Source organism: Chaetodon auriga, chromosome 5 (genome assembly GCF_051107435.1).
Source record: "Chaetodon auriga isolate fChaAug3 chromosome 5, fChaAug3.hap1, whole genome shotgun sequence".
NCBI classification, from domain to species: Eukaryota; Metazoa; Chordata; class Actinopteri; order Chaetodontiformes; family Chaetodontidae; genus Chaetodon; species Chaetodon auriga.
The window spans coordinates 26229599-26244870 of NC_135078.1; the positions used below are offsets into that span (position 1 = coordinate 26229599).

Consider the following 15272-nt stretch of genomic DNA (forward strand, 5'->3'; position numbering starts at 1 on the left):
GCACAACCGACTTCTTACTGAGCCACAAAAACACCACTCTGTCTCATTTCCTCATATGTCGTCCAATTTTACTGTACCCCTCCCTGTCACCCTCTCTCCTTCCCTCCTTACTTTCACTAAATGTGCGTCACTGTGCGTCTTCTGGGAAAAACAGGGACACAGACGGGGAGTGGGGAGCAGAGGCTTAATAGAAACACAAAATTTGGACTTTGTCTGATAAGCTCTAGCAAGCCTGCAGTCACCACTCCACCTGCATATAAATGCACCTGCAGGTTTCAGAGCCTTGACTATTACACAGTGTCTCTCTGCCTCATCAGCGCTTGCAGTACAATGTCCTCCGGTCACCTGCTCTGTGACCAGCAATCACGTCCCCATCAAATCAGGATCTGCTGCACTGAAAATATACACACTCAGTGGAACAGTTTGGAAAGTGTGACTACCAGCTACAGTAGGCTACAACTAGAACTAACTTACAATACTGCAGGGTGTATTATCTAGAAGCACCAAATATGTTGCAGCCCTGTTTAAAAATAGTCTTCAAAAGGAGAATTAAATGCATGTTGGCACGCACACACTGATTGTGATATTGAAAGAATGTAGCAGACACTCTTATCTCCAGACTGAGTCTTTATCTGTGCACCAGCTCTTCTGTTGCTATAAACACAGAGACAACGCTAATACAGATACATTTTAGCCAGCGCCACCTCTCAGTCTTAGCTACAGCTGTAAGTCTTTGTTTGGGTATACGTATCATCTATACCCTCCCCATCAGCATCATCTCTCGCAAAACTCACCTGCAATGCTCTTTACAAAACAAAACCCTGCTATCGATCATTAGCCATTGAAATGAACATATATTAGTCTTCATCACTGTGTAATGAGGTGTTGATCCACCTGAGATATTACGCTGTATGATTGGCTGTGTGCTCTGAGCCTGAGGAATGTTAATGAGCCTGTCTGGCTCTCTGTTCATCCCTGGCCCGAGTGTCAGTGTTAAAAGGGATTGTTTGGACCTCTCTCTCTCTCTCACCTGACCTCACAACCCAGCCGGTGCTCCAACAGACTGTTTCCAGAACAATCCGTGCGAGGCCCGCAGCTGCAGTGAACAACAGCAGGTCTGTTGTTCACCTCTCAACAAAAGAAAGGCAGACAGATGGTTGGACATGCGAATGAAAATGGATGGACGGATCATCCTAATCAGCCATGTCTTACCACTGTCAAACACTCCCTTTGCAAATACCACAGGCGTACAGGAGTATAACACAGGAAAAAAGAGAGCACAGGTGTACGGTAACACATATGTAACACGACACCTTGTAAGCCACAATTACATTACTGTGAGCAACAAATACAAAAAAGCGTCCCTGTCAAATCAATGCTTCTGGCAGAGAGTGGATGTTCTGTGGTTTGGATGAGGACCAAATGGGTAAACTGATACAACTGATCAATAAAAAGAAAACTCTGTACTTGGAGGTCTAAACCTGAATGAGAGCCACTTAGAACTGGCCTGTGCAGAGGGGTTGAGCTCTGGGTTGTTTGTGTGCCCTTGTGAAAGTCAAGCCGGATCATAAAGACTTCATACGTCATGGTAAAAACTGCAACAGCATGTCTGCGCAATGAAGACCAGAGAGAAAACTCAGTGGAATGGGGAAAAATACAGTCTGAGTACATTTCCATTTCACGCCATAGTCAGGCTTGGATTTCACACACAAACAACTACACTGTCCACAAATAGGCAACTGTCCAGTAAAAATTTAAAAAAACGAAACTGCTGCAACTTCAAAGTCACTTTGTGACTTGTGCTCTTAAAAGGTGCCATAAAAATAAACTTTACGTTCTTGGCTCTTCTGTCCGTCAGCCCCTCTGTTCCACAGCAACTCTTTTCCCGCTCGTCCACACGCCCTTGTCAGAAATTCTACCACCCCTCGAACAAACAAAAGTGCAGATCAAACACTGCCTCTCATGCCATATCTCTTCCACGGTTTCAGGGAAATAACCAAGGGTGGCAGTCGGCCGCTCTGGAAGTCAAATAGCCACTCTGTAGCCAAGCATTCCTGGCAAAGAAAATATGTTGCTGAGAGCAGACATGGGCCATCTGGTATGATGAAAATACAGATCCAATACATCTGAACTGTCAAAAAGTAGCTGTGGTAATATTCCCACACTGGTCTCATTAGCCAAGATAGTGATAATAATAATGAAGGCAGGAATCAGACAGATCAATGAACCAGTCACCAGCCATGCTATGCACTTATATACAGTTTAAATTCTCAGGTAGATCTGGACAGCAATTTTTACAGTATAGCAGGACCATTTTAAAACCATCTGATCATAACATCAGGGCTGAGAGGTATTCAAGGAGGTTTCTATCACCAGGACACACACTACTGTACATATAGGCTCCTGTTTGCTCAGCTTTGTTTCAGTCCCCAGATACTACTGGATTACTGCAGCAGACTGGAGACATAATGGAGAATCAATAGCAGGCCAGCCATACAGAGCGCTGGGGACTGGACTGCTGGGCTTTCATGACCTTCACAACCCACGGACTGATATCTGGATTTGAATGGATACAATCAAGAACATGCATGCAGAGTCAGCTTAGCCCGGCCTGCAGGGGATCGGCTTCATCAACTAAACTGCTCTGATCCTTGACTACGGCTCACAGAAACTCCGCCCAAGCAAAATTAAACTCAGAGAACTTGTTCAATTGCATTGCTGTTTGTGTTTTTTTAATGAAATCACTGTGCGTATCCAGCAATACTTGATGTTCCAGGACGATAGGCAACATGATAAAATACACTGAAATAAAGTGTAAACTAATGGATGAAACGAGATCCCAAATTTCCCCAAAGTACTGTAGGCTGAATGTACGTGGTGTTGGGAAGTAATCATTACCTCACTGATGCCTTGTGGAAACACTTTTTCAATGTGTGGTGTGTCAGTGTGATTACATAATTGGCTTAGTTACCCCAACTGTGTAAAATAGTTGCTTCTGTGAAATGTGTCATGTTCTGTTATGAATCATGCAGCCTGGAAACAAACATCTAATGTGTGGGCTCCCCTCCACCAGACAAGCAGAAATGATCAGTCCTATAAATGACAATGACAAACAAATTAAACGCAGTCCTCCACCACCTCAAAACATGATTTATCCCTTTGCTGTAGTAGATATTTCAAGAATGACTGTGTTTTTCTCACAGACAAATAGTGAGACGGGCGCAGGAGTAGAAAATGCTTGGTGGGTGGCAGACAGAGTGAGGGGGATAGAGGAGAGACTAACACTGTCTGTGTGAAATGTTCAGTCAAACAGAAATGTCTGCTCATCAATCTCAAAGACACAAAGAGAGAACACAAGCAGTTCAAGTGCACTGCTCCAGTTCCACCCAGTTCAAACAAGCCACCTAAACACTAATACAAAAACACTGAAACCAAACAGAACATAAAGCGTACACAGTTTCAACATGTGCACTTGCACCAAAACACATAGGTTTTGTGAGCCCTGTAAACCCAGCCACACTTCTCACACACACACACACACACACACACACACACACACACACACACACACACACTCTGTTTTCTCTCCCTGGTGAGTCCCCACACCAAATGAAGCTGTAAAATAGCAGGCAGGTACTATTTTGGATTTTTCGGTGCGTTCTGTTCCATATTTTACTGTATCCTCTGGAGGTGTGTTTGTTTTCGTCGTCCCTCTGACGGACAGGCCGTGCTGCAGCTTTGGAGCAGTGTCTGCATCCTCTATGCAGCACTGCAGAGCTGGCAAAGAAGTGTGTTCGAGTGTGTACACTATGTGTCTAAACAAGGCAAAAAATCGATAGCCACATGGTTGGATTAAGAACAATGGGAACAACTTTTATTGCGATCACTACCGGTAGTAATTCGGCCAAGTTTGGCCAAAGGCCAACACCAAAGTGAAAAGATGCTGTTGCCTAAATTAAAATGTTGAGCATGCAACAACCAGTGTTCAGTATGTATGTTAGGCATGTTAACATGTGGAAGTTGGTATGCATGTTAATGTGGTGTAATAATTAATTCATGACACAGGGGAACGCTAACGTCATCCTGTTACCATGACACAGTACATCGACATTGATCTCAGAGTACAGCAGAGACTCATGGGAAACGCTGGTCATGCGATTTAGATACATCTTGTCATGAAGGTGACATCCTGTCCATAGATGGACAGTGTTATACAGACAGACTGCTCAGGCCGCCAGCCGAGCTGCCATGGCTAAAAAGTCACGTATGTCTTAACACAACTACAGAGAGGAACACAACTGCAAAGATGGGAGCATTTTACAATGAGAAAAGTGACTGTCACTGATACATCACAGTGCTCATTGTGAGCACAACATGCATCTGATTTCTAGTTTTAGTTTGCTCAACGGTGCACACGTGTGAGATATACTACTGGCCAGGGAACTACTACCAACTAAATGTATATTTTAACAACTGATGATATTTGACCTTTTGACAAGCGCAAATAAAGAGAAACAATAGGTGGGATGGAAAGAGGGACTACACCTACAGAGCTGTGACCTTTAAGAGATGTGACATGAAGAGGAAAAAATGAGCTAAACAGAGGGAGGAGGGGATGAAGATGATGGGAGAGGAAGACAACGGGACAGAGGCACAGTGATAGTGAACTAATGGTGCGATAGTTAGCTGGGTGCTTACCTTGTGATTTATGTAACAACAATGTACAACAAGACCACATGTCAAGTTTTATTCATAGCAAAGCAATCTATTTTCCCAGCAGGACAGGCAATGAAAAACATCTGCACCGTAATAATGCAAATGCAAGTACATAATCACTCCATATAGAGCAAGAGATTGAATACATTTTGTTTTCTAAGAAACCCAGGGAGAGTACTCAGCCTGTGTATTTGTAATTCAGAGAGTGTCTCACTCTGGTTCCACTCTGCCTGAGAAGCAGTGAGGAGGAGGTCACCCTCTGTGTCCAGAGAGTCACATGACTCAACTGAAGGAATGGAGGGAGGGTGAGGGGGGACATCCAGATGAGTATATGGAGACAAAACAGGGACGATGTTCTCCAAAGACAGAGAGGCAGGGAGAGTCTGCCCTGATGGAGCGAGGCACTGCATCACCACACACTCTCTGAGACATGACTTATTACAGCAGGCTTATTATATTCAACCACCAATGATATCTGTGCAAGCTGGCCTCAGCTCCTAATGTCACAACCCACGTGAAAAAAAAAAGATCACATGACACAAAGAGAAGATGCGAAAGACTTGCCCATCCCTGTCAAGCCCAGCTCAGTTTTACTCAGCCCTGCCCTGGAGTCCAAAGGTCCCCGTACTCGCTTCAGCAGAAGGGTTGACAGACAGGTTTATTACCAATGCATATCACTGTGGGCTCAACTGACTGTTAATCGTTCTCCACAGTGGTCAATCACATAAAGGCACGGTGACTGCAATGATCAGAGTCCATAGCCTGCTGAAGAAATAGAGGAAGTAAGGAGACATTTCATGTTGTCAAATTTCCGTATTCTTTAATTCTTTTCTCCCACTTGTTTGTCTTCACCCACCCCTCCACGTCTTGCTGTCTGGCCCATTCATTTTGCCATCTCTCCCTCCCACTCCAGCACTCGGGGTCCCCCCGCGTGGGCCTCTGCAAGCCTCGTCATTACCGGGACAAGAAAGTAGGAGGGGGACATGGGGGCAGCAGGGCCAAAACAACAACAACAACAACAAGAAACAACAACAAACGCCACAACCTCTGAATAATCTGAATTCCTGCACGGCTGCCAACCTATGGCTCTGCCTGCAACCCTCAAACCCACCAATCGTTATACAAAGGAGCACAATTACGAGCCAATTACCACTGCAGGCCTCCTTTGGCAGATTTTGTTGTGGGGCCGGGGAGGGGGGAAACTCCCCCATGGAGGTCATTAGGATCAAAGCAACAGTACTGGGAAATTCAACCAGATTCACATGCTGCAAAATAAATGAAGGGGATTTTTAACACACCCTGACACTGGCATTTGTTGACAGTCTTCCCAAGACGAACATATCTCTGCACAACCATGAAATTAAGCATTCAGCGTAGCAGAAAGGCAGCTTTGAGTGACGAATACATGTCAGGTCATGTCATCAAGAGTTACATAAGGTGCTGTGACAGAGGACTGTTGTGACAACTTGTATCTTCACTCTTAAAACAGCATTCCAGTGATTTTACATAGTTGGGGAACTTCCAAGAGACTGACTAAAGAATAGTCCAAATCTGTCACAGAGAGAGAGCTATCCCGAGTTTTGGTCTGCAGATGGGTTGAACATGCAACACAAGGCAACAGTACGTCCCTGCCTGGTAAATGGCCTGGGCTTTCTAACTTCTCACTGCGAGTTTGTTGCACAGACTTTGTTATAAATTTGTAGTCTCCAAGCCCAAATCAAGATAACCCTGATGACATCATCTAGGTTATTTTCCCAGACAAATATAGCTCCTCCAGAGCCACAGAAGACATTCCACAAATGTTTTCAGTTTTAATAGTAAACTGATCTTCAATTATTGACTTTACTTTTTTCACCTTCAGCAAATCCAAAAACAGTGATGGCCATAATCCTTTTTCAAGGATTAAAAGAAAGCATTCATACTTAGTTTCACCTTTTTCTGAACAGTTAAAACATGGACTTGTAATTACTTTAACAGCCATACATAATATTTCTGTATTATTTAATGAAAAAAGTGAGATGATTTCCTATTCATGACATCTGGCATACAGTTTGTTCTTTTGCTGTGAAAAATGTTTCTAATAAAATTTTCTATTGTCTAGAGTGAACATAGATCACAGCGCTGATAATAAAATCTAGCTGATTATGAAGTCCTGGTAGCTATCAGCAGTATGTGGTATGTGCTGACATGAGTGCAGCCTGGCCAATGAATGAGGACAATGAAAGAGAAAATAGAGGGAGAGCAGGCCACGCTGCGTTTAGGTAGAGGTGCAAACCGACTGAACAGGAGTGCAGAGGCTAAACCTCGTCTGATCAATAGGGTGCGTGGGTCAAACTGCCCACTGACCTGTCCAGGTTTTATACTACAAAGCAGCTTCTTATTCAGCAGTGCCCGGATTCATACTGTTGACCAGGAAGAAAGTGCCTCTAATACTTTGTTTCAAATATTTTGAGGAAGTACGGACGCTTATTCAATTAGTCAAATTACTCTATTGACGATAAATTCCATTTTTGATGAGTAATGAATAATTATATTTACGTAGTAGCACCAAACAAATGAAAACTGATATATCATTTTCATTTCTTTTTGGACTCTCAGCATCTGCCTCAAAAATCCAGTGTAGTCAGACTATAATAATAAAAAGTTGCTTACTTTTTCAATTGATCAATGTGACGTGAACACTTCTTTTTTTGGTTGCTTGTTTTATATTTATCAGCTAACTGACTGATTTAAAATGTGATTAATCGAGACAGTACCAGACTAACCAAGCAAAAGTGATCATTAGCAGCAACCCCTATAGGCCTCATGTAATATATTGCAGGACATCCCACAACTGCAACAAGTTAAATCACAGGAAAGTGGAAAAACAAGATCTTCAATAATATCCACAACAGGAACTGATACCAAAGAATCTCTTCAATCTCAACCTACAAATAACCCCAAATCTCATTCCACAATCAAATGCAAGGTCTCGCTCTGCTGCTTCAGCAAAATGAAAAGGATCTGATTACAGGTAGCTACAACAGAAAAGAACGGCACGGTGCTGAGTCACCTGAGATGAACAAATCCGGAGAAAAAACTAACACTCTTGTCATGCTTTCAGCTCATCGTAGCTGTGACGTGGCACATTAGCACTTCAGCCCAGAATATAACACTGTATACGGGAGTGGGAGAGAGGATGCTCTGGGAGAAGAATTAGAGTGGGTGTAGAATGAAGAGAGGTCACGCTAACGCACACAAACATTACAAGGTGCCGGATTTCATTATCACAACACAATGAGGGATTTTTGATTGAGAACATCTTGAAAGTAACCAGACCCAACAGGGGGCCACACCCCTGCGTGTGGACATAAGACACATCCATCAGTCAGGCCATTATCAGGAATGTTCAGGGCGCTGCCTTATGTAACTGTCTTAATGAGCCTCGTATGGCTGTTATTCTGGTCATATCACCGCAGGGATCCCATGGCACAGTACAAGCACAGTACACCGAGTACTCTTTGACCCCAAATCACAAGGCTGCACTAAAACCAACGTAGCTGTTAATTGCTGTGCTACCGCTTCACAGGAAGCTCATAAATGAGGAAAAGCCTTAAAAAGGTGGCCCTCTGCTCTGAAGCAGTGTTCTGACTATGGCTTATGGTTACGGTCAGTATCACGATTTAATCACAAATCTAAAGAGAGAATCAGATCCACCACAACAAAAGCCCAAGAAGAACTGAGAATAAGTATGATTTGTGTTGACAGGGTTTTGGCTCTAGCGTGATGTGGCACTTCTGATGCTACTCAGATGGAAAATATTACATAATGCACAGATGCTGCTCACTCTGGCAAGCAACATATCAGTGCAAGGACAGCAGGCAGCACAGCACAGGAGCTCAGGTGTTAGTCCCAAGGAGAGAGTGGGGGATTTGCATGAGCTGTTTTCCCTTTCAAACATCCTCTGCGGCAAGCTGACCAACCTGGCCCGAGCTGGACCAATGCCACTGCCTTACAGTCAAATGAGTATGGAAGAGGAAGTTCATAAAAAAAAAACCCATATGCTCATTATCTTGTGTAACACCTTGTCCTAAAGCCTGGCTTGAAATCAGTCAGATTTGCATGACCATTCATTTTCTCCAGTCGTCAATATGATCCAGTGTCTGTAACATTTCAAGGATCAGGCAGAAACTACATCTAACATTGCTTCATTAACCAGTTCGCAATACAGAGACAAATATAATGTGAAAAGGGTCGCAGGACAAAATCAGAGGCATTATAAGGCAGACACACCTCGTTCTTCAGCCTGCTACATGACATGTGTAAGATGAGATGGTTTACAACAAATCTTGTATGAATTAAAAAAAAAAAACAAAGTTATTTCTAAAGAGAAACATTTATCATTCAAGTTGTTCAAAGTCCTCTCTAACAAAAGAACGAAAAACACATCATATCATGTCAAAACTTTCAATCCTTCATGACATAAAACCCTCCCTCAGACACACAAACCCAATTTTGCCTGATAAAATTCAGTATTTTCTCAATGACTTAATGTCATGTAAACAGAAGCTCAACAGTTGAATTCCCACCGAATGAAAACCAGTAAGTCCGATCACTCCCTGGACACTGCTGTTGTTGAGCCTCTAAAGCAGCTTCTCTGCTCACTGGGTGGCTCTCAATCCTCCAGCATAGCTTCAGCATCACCAGTTATCTATTTTCCTCTTTGGACTGGCCAAGCTATTTCACAGCCACATTCTGGCTGCTGATTACCAGGAGGAGAAATGTAGCACTTCACCGTAAAGAGCAGTGATAATGTGATAGGTATCACACCAGTAAATGAAGGGCTGGTCCAAGACAGCATCTAATAATGTACACAGATAATATATGTGGATACAGAAAATCTGCCACCTGGCCTACAGCATATGCTGTGCCAATGGGACTCAGCAGCTGTTTACTGCACACATGCAGCTGTTTCTCACTAACTTAGCTAACAAAAGGCTAAACTGAGCCAGTTTTTACCAGGTGTTAACATGAAGACATCTAGACAGCAAGATCAAGATCAATATTCCTTTATTGTCCCGCGAGGGGAAATTCCACAATACAGCAGCACATCCTAACATAAGCATTATTCTGAGGTCAAATGTCCAATGAGTGACTTTCTTCCGCTGCCCCCTAATGTGTTACACAACCTCCGACACGCTTGCCTCATTTCCCATCAAACTAGACAGACTTCCAGTTTCTCACTAAAAGTGCAAGAGACGAGTTGCAGACACATCAACAGCAAACTTCCTGATTAATTAGGAAACAGGAGCAAAAAGTAAATGTTGATGCAGCAAACACTGCAGCTACACTTTGGACCTGGTTGTACGACAAGCTTTATTCCAGCAATAACAGCAATTTCATTTATGTGGAGTTTAAGGGTGAAATTCAAATGAGAAACCCCCTGAACCACAACTACACTTCACATCACGCCTTCACTAAAGTTTGGTCATTAAATTATGGTAAAATAAGAAAGCCTACATCCATAACGTCGCAACACATTTGTGTAAGAACGGAAAACAGCTAAAGCGCACCTGCAGTTTTCACCTGTGGTAACACCTGGAGATACGTAACGACACGTAATGAATGATAAGTTAATGCTGATTGTCAACATACTTAACGTTTTTGTTTTGTTTTGTTTTTTTGCCACGTACATAGATCTCAACAATGCATCTACTGTTAAATTTATCAAACTGACAGAAACCTCACCAGCCAATCTAATCCGAGTAGTCGTGTAGAAATAATGTTTTCCTCAGAGTGGCTGCTGCGGTCCTCACAGAAAGCCCCTTCGATCCCCAGCAGATGAATACAGGCGGTACAGAAAAATACACGCAGTGTCACTGTGTATTTCCACCACAGGCTGACTGTGTCCAGCTGGAGAGTCGCTCCTCTACTGAGCGCAGTGAGAAGTCCTGTGTGTCTCTGCGTCCCAGCCCTGCCTCTTTACATACAGCCATACCATTCAGTGCACCACTGGATACAAAAAGAAAGGCGGCTCCAGCATGCCCTCTGCAGGCCTGCACAGGAGTGGAACACGTACCAGAAGACTTCAGTTTGGTCGGAATTTCATTTCATTACCTACAATTGTTATTACAATAATATCCCTGTCAAGGTGCGTTCAAGGTCTCATCTTAGTTCCTGGTTTCTTCATATAATCCTTTTGGCATCCCTGATATAATAATAATATAATGCTAATAATACACAGCTTGTGGTGGAAGCTTGTACAACAATAATATAAAAAGTACCTTTTTTTTATTAACCAAACAACATTTTTTTGGAAAAATAGTAATAATAATAATAATAATAAAAAAACATTATAGGACAACAAATTCTAAGGCTGCTGCAGGTTTAAGATCCATAGTCACGTTGAGAAGGAGAGCTGCCATCATCCAATCCAGGACCACCACGAGCATCTCTGAAAGGGTGAAAAGTCATGCCAGAATGACTATATTTAGATGTACATTTGCAGTGACTATGGGCTAAATGTTGCATATTTAATGCTTGCTAACCTCTCGTTGGCATCTTCAGGCCTTTGTACCTCTTTTAGGGGTACAGTCCCATCAGCATCACTGAAACAAATTCATGTTAAACATGAGGACATGTTGGTAACAGGATATCATAATAGCTTAACATATTAATTAAGTTACTTTGAGAATAACAATATGTTTTAAATACCTTGCTGGCTGTTGTTCTCTGTTTTGTCTCTTTTTACACAGGTACACCGATAAGATCACTATTATTCCTACACCTGTGGAATCAAGAGATGGATATTTCAGATAATTGTTTGAATACACAATAAACGCTACATATCAAAAAAAAAAAAAAAAAATTAATCTTACCTGACTGTCAGCATTCGAAAGACAAACATTTCAGCACTGAGTGAAAGCAAGAAAACAGAGGTTGGCAGAGTGAAAGCAAGCTGAGTTAGTAGCAAAAAGCATTATTTTCTTGACTTGCTGTTTTGTGTGCAACAAGTCAAGAAAACGACTACACTTGTCAAATAGCTGTAGTGGAGTAAAATGTACAATAATTCCTCTGAAATGTAGTGCAGTCGAAGTATAAAGTGGTATGAGAAGAAAACATGCAAGGGAAGCACAAGTGCCTCAAACTTGTGCTTAAGTACAGTCCTTAACTAAATGCACTTGGTTACATGTTACCACTGCTTATCCTGAAGCAGAGCAAACATAATGTGAGCAGACACATTAGCAGATTTACTGGTGTTCAGAACTTACAAACTGCAGCAACAATGTATCCAGCTATTGCGTAGCCGTTTGTGGTGACCGGTGGTGATGTGGGAGCTAGCAGAAAGACAAAAACTTCCAGTCAGTGGTCGGTCACAACAGTGAGCAGCATCATGTAAAGTGCATGTCTGCAAGAAAAGCTTACCTCTGGTAGAGGCAGAAATGCTGCTCTTGTCTAGTTGAGAAATCAAGAGAAGTGTTACTACAGTTAGAAAAGAGGTGGTATTCACTCTTACTGTGGTGATGAGTGTGTCTATTTAGTCAGTGGTCGGTCACAACAGTGAGCAGCATCATGTAAAGTGTGTATCTGCAGCTTACCTCTGGCAAAAGCACAAATGCTGCTGTTGTCTAGTTGAGAAAACAAGAAAAGTGTTATAACATGTTTTTAAACAGAAAAACATCAGAAAAAACCTGTTTACCCTGTGGTCATTGTATTTCTGAAAACGTGCTGGGTGTGTCATCAGTATGAACAGTTCAGTCAATCTCCTTACAGAACGTATTGAACAAACATTTCAAAGAGAAGAAGATATAAATCTAGAATTTAGTTTGGCTTCAAAGGTGTTTTGTGTCACTTCTCTGAGATGTACGCTAATTTAAAGACAGAAAAAAGTAGCAGCAGAGAGACTCAGCAGCTAAGTTGTGGATGGGGAATTTTAGCAGAAGTGAGATGTGGTTAGACCTCCCTCCAACATGACCTAACAAACAGCGCCCTCAGCTGGTGCAGAAGAAGAGGTAACAACAGGAGCAGAAAGAGGCAGTGAGACTAAAGCTCTCTGTTGTCTTTCAGTCAGTTAACCACAACTTCTGAAAGGTCACAAGAAATTCACGCAACTGCATCACTCCCCGTGAAACAGGGGACTGGCTGCCGTGACTCTGCTGCCTCATCTCAGTCAGAGCATACAGGCAGATATTTGGGTTTTTCAAAAACTGCATTAAAGTTTAAACAGGTCTCTGAAAACAATAAGTTTATACATAAAAAAAAAACCTCCAAACCCCCATCAGGTCAGGTTGGTGCTAAATGGTGCTACAGTGCATGTGCAGATGCTAAATCTGTGAAATCTGTTGTTCAGTGGGACATCAAATGAAAATGTAGGTTTTAGGAACGTGTGAATGACTGCAAGAGAATCACAATGGACAATACATTAAGAGTTTAGAAAGCAAAAGTAAATACCTGTACATTTTTTGGTATCAATGAAATCGCCTTCCCCCTCAAATTCACAGTCACCATCTGTATCAGTGGAAAGAAACGCCCGGCCATCATGCTGGCAGACAGCAATAGGTTTTAGAGGACCAGAGCAATTTGCAATGCGACTGCCACTGAAGACCGGCTTGTCATTGCAAAATATGTGGGTCACATTAGCGGCACATCCTTGAATCTTGCAGAAAAACAGCTGCGCAGATCTGTTTCCACCTGTAACATCATACAGTATAGCTATGAAATATCTCACATAAACTTTTTATCATGACGGCGTCGTAAATGAGAGAAGACATACCTTGACGTGCTGTGACTGGAAAGCTGTGAACGAGACCAGCAGCCCACAGGAGCAGAAAGACGAAGGTCACCTCTGTCAAAACAAAGACTAAATGGAAGACTCTCTGATGACTAAGGTAAGACACAGTTTAAAGCTGCTTGAAATGTCAGAAACCTACTATTCATGTTAGAGATCAGTGCTGAGACAGTCGATCCTGGTGCCCACAACTGTAGCTCACCGGCCGGTGTGTCGTTCCAACCACGCTTCCTGTTGAGATACAGTTTCTCATCTGAAATTTAATGTTGCGGTGTTGCTATTTAGTCTCCTCGCTGACACACTCCTGCTATCACTCAGGGGGAATCACTCCTCCCACCTCATCTGTTTCACTTTATTCCTTTTTAGTATTTCTCTTCATTATCTCAACTTCAAGTTGGGTTTTATAGCCTCCAGCCTTGGTTCTTTTTTTCACATCAGTGCACCTTCCCCTGTGCATACAACCACAGCTTCCCCAACAGAAATGTAATCACTAACATCCTTCTTGCATCCCTTGAGATTCATGAAATCAAGTTTGTTTTTGAGAAATCTGAATCACAAAAGTGACCCTTTTGCATGGGCTGAAGAACTGTGTTTCCTTTCAGTTAGAAAAGAGGTGGTATTCACTCTTACTGTGGTGATGAGTGTGTCTTTAGTCAGTGCTCGGTCACAACAGTGAGCAGCATCATGTAAAGTGTGTATCTGCAGGGAAAGCTTACCTCTGGCAAAAGCACAAATGCTGCTGTTGTCTAGTTGAGAAAACAAGAAAAGTGTTATAACATGTTTTTAAACAGAAAAACATCAGAAATAAAGGTTTACCCTGTGGTTATTGTATTTAAGGAAATGTGCTGTGTGAAGTCATCAGTATGAACAGTTCCCTCAATCCCCTTACAGAACGTATAGAACAAACATTTCAAAGAGAGGAAGATACAAATCTAGACTTTAGTTTGTCATCAGAGGTGTTTTGTGTCACTTTTCTGAGTCGTTCCACTGTTTGTGGAAATACACTCCAGTGTCAGTTTATTATGTACACTTGGCTAAAATCAATGCGGGCTGCTCCAACAGGCTACAGTAGCTGTTAGAGAGCTGTTGGTTCATATGTATAGTTATTTCTGGATGACGTGTTTGCCGTGCCATTGAATTCTTGCATTATACAGAAAGGTGGTTCTGCTCTGACTTTAGCCTGCTCTCACTGAAATAAATGCATGCAATGGATCCCACACATAAAACACAAAGCTCATGTTTTGTTTTGGTTTTTTTATGTCTACACTCAAACGGAGAGTTGTCAGCCGGGTAGCAATTACGCATCGCTGACTCCCTTTGAGTAAGATTCTCACACACATTCACACCCCCCTCTGCTCTTGTCTATGGAAAAAAGTTGCTGTAACTACTCCTGCAAACTCCTGCAAAAGCGCGCACCACGGAGCTTAATTGAGGCAAGCTTGACCGCGATAAAAGCTTAAATATGAACACGATGTCTGGCATTTGGCGAGGCTGCCGGCATACGCGAGATCGGGGAATCACACGCGCTCATGCGGTTAAGAGTGCGGCTAATTGTAGCTAATGGCTTCAGTTGTTATTACTTCACGATCGTGACTTCTTTAGCGCCAGCAGTGCCTGCCTCCGTGATGCACGTTTGAACCAGGTCCTCAAGTAAGCAAGTTAGGAGATGTGTTTCGATATAATGACTGATAAAGCATAAACTCACCTGAAAAGATCCGCTCAAACGCCTCGGATAACCTGTCACACCTTGCGTAAGGCGAGACTGAGGCTGGAGGGTTGATAAGATACG

General features: G+C 42.6%; 1 protein-coding gene and 1 long non-coding RNA gene across 2 annotated transcripts in view; both read right to left on the reverse strand.

Moving 5' to 3' along the window:
- Positions 1–10727, reverse strand: part of pip5k1bb (phosphatidylinositol-4-phosphate 5-kinase, type I, beta b) — a 32553-nt gene extending 21826 nt beyond the window's left edge. Inside the window, exon 1 of the mRNA XM_076730129.1 lies at positions 10444–10727. The gene's annotated coding sequence lies outside the window, so the exon portion shown is untranslated. The remainder of the gene's footprint in view (positions 1–10443) is intronic.
- A 921-nt stretch (positions 10728–11648) lies between these two features.
- Positions 11649–13367, reverse strand: LOC143320273 (uncharacterized). The gene is made up of 3 exons (XR_013077144.1): positions 13147–13367; positions 12294–12323; positions 11649–12032 (listed from the first exon to the last, which is right to left on the reverse strand). It is a non-coding gene; the product is annotated as an uncharacterized LOC143320273 (long non-coding RNA).
- Between the last annotated feature and the right edge of the window lie 1905 nt (positions 13368–15272).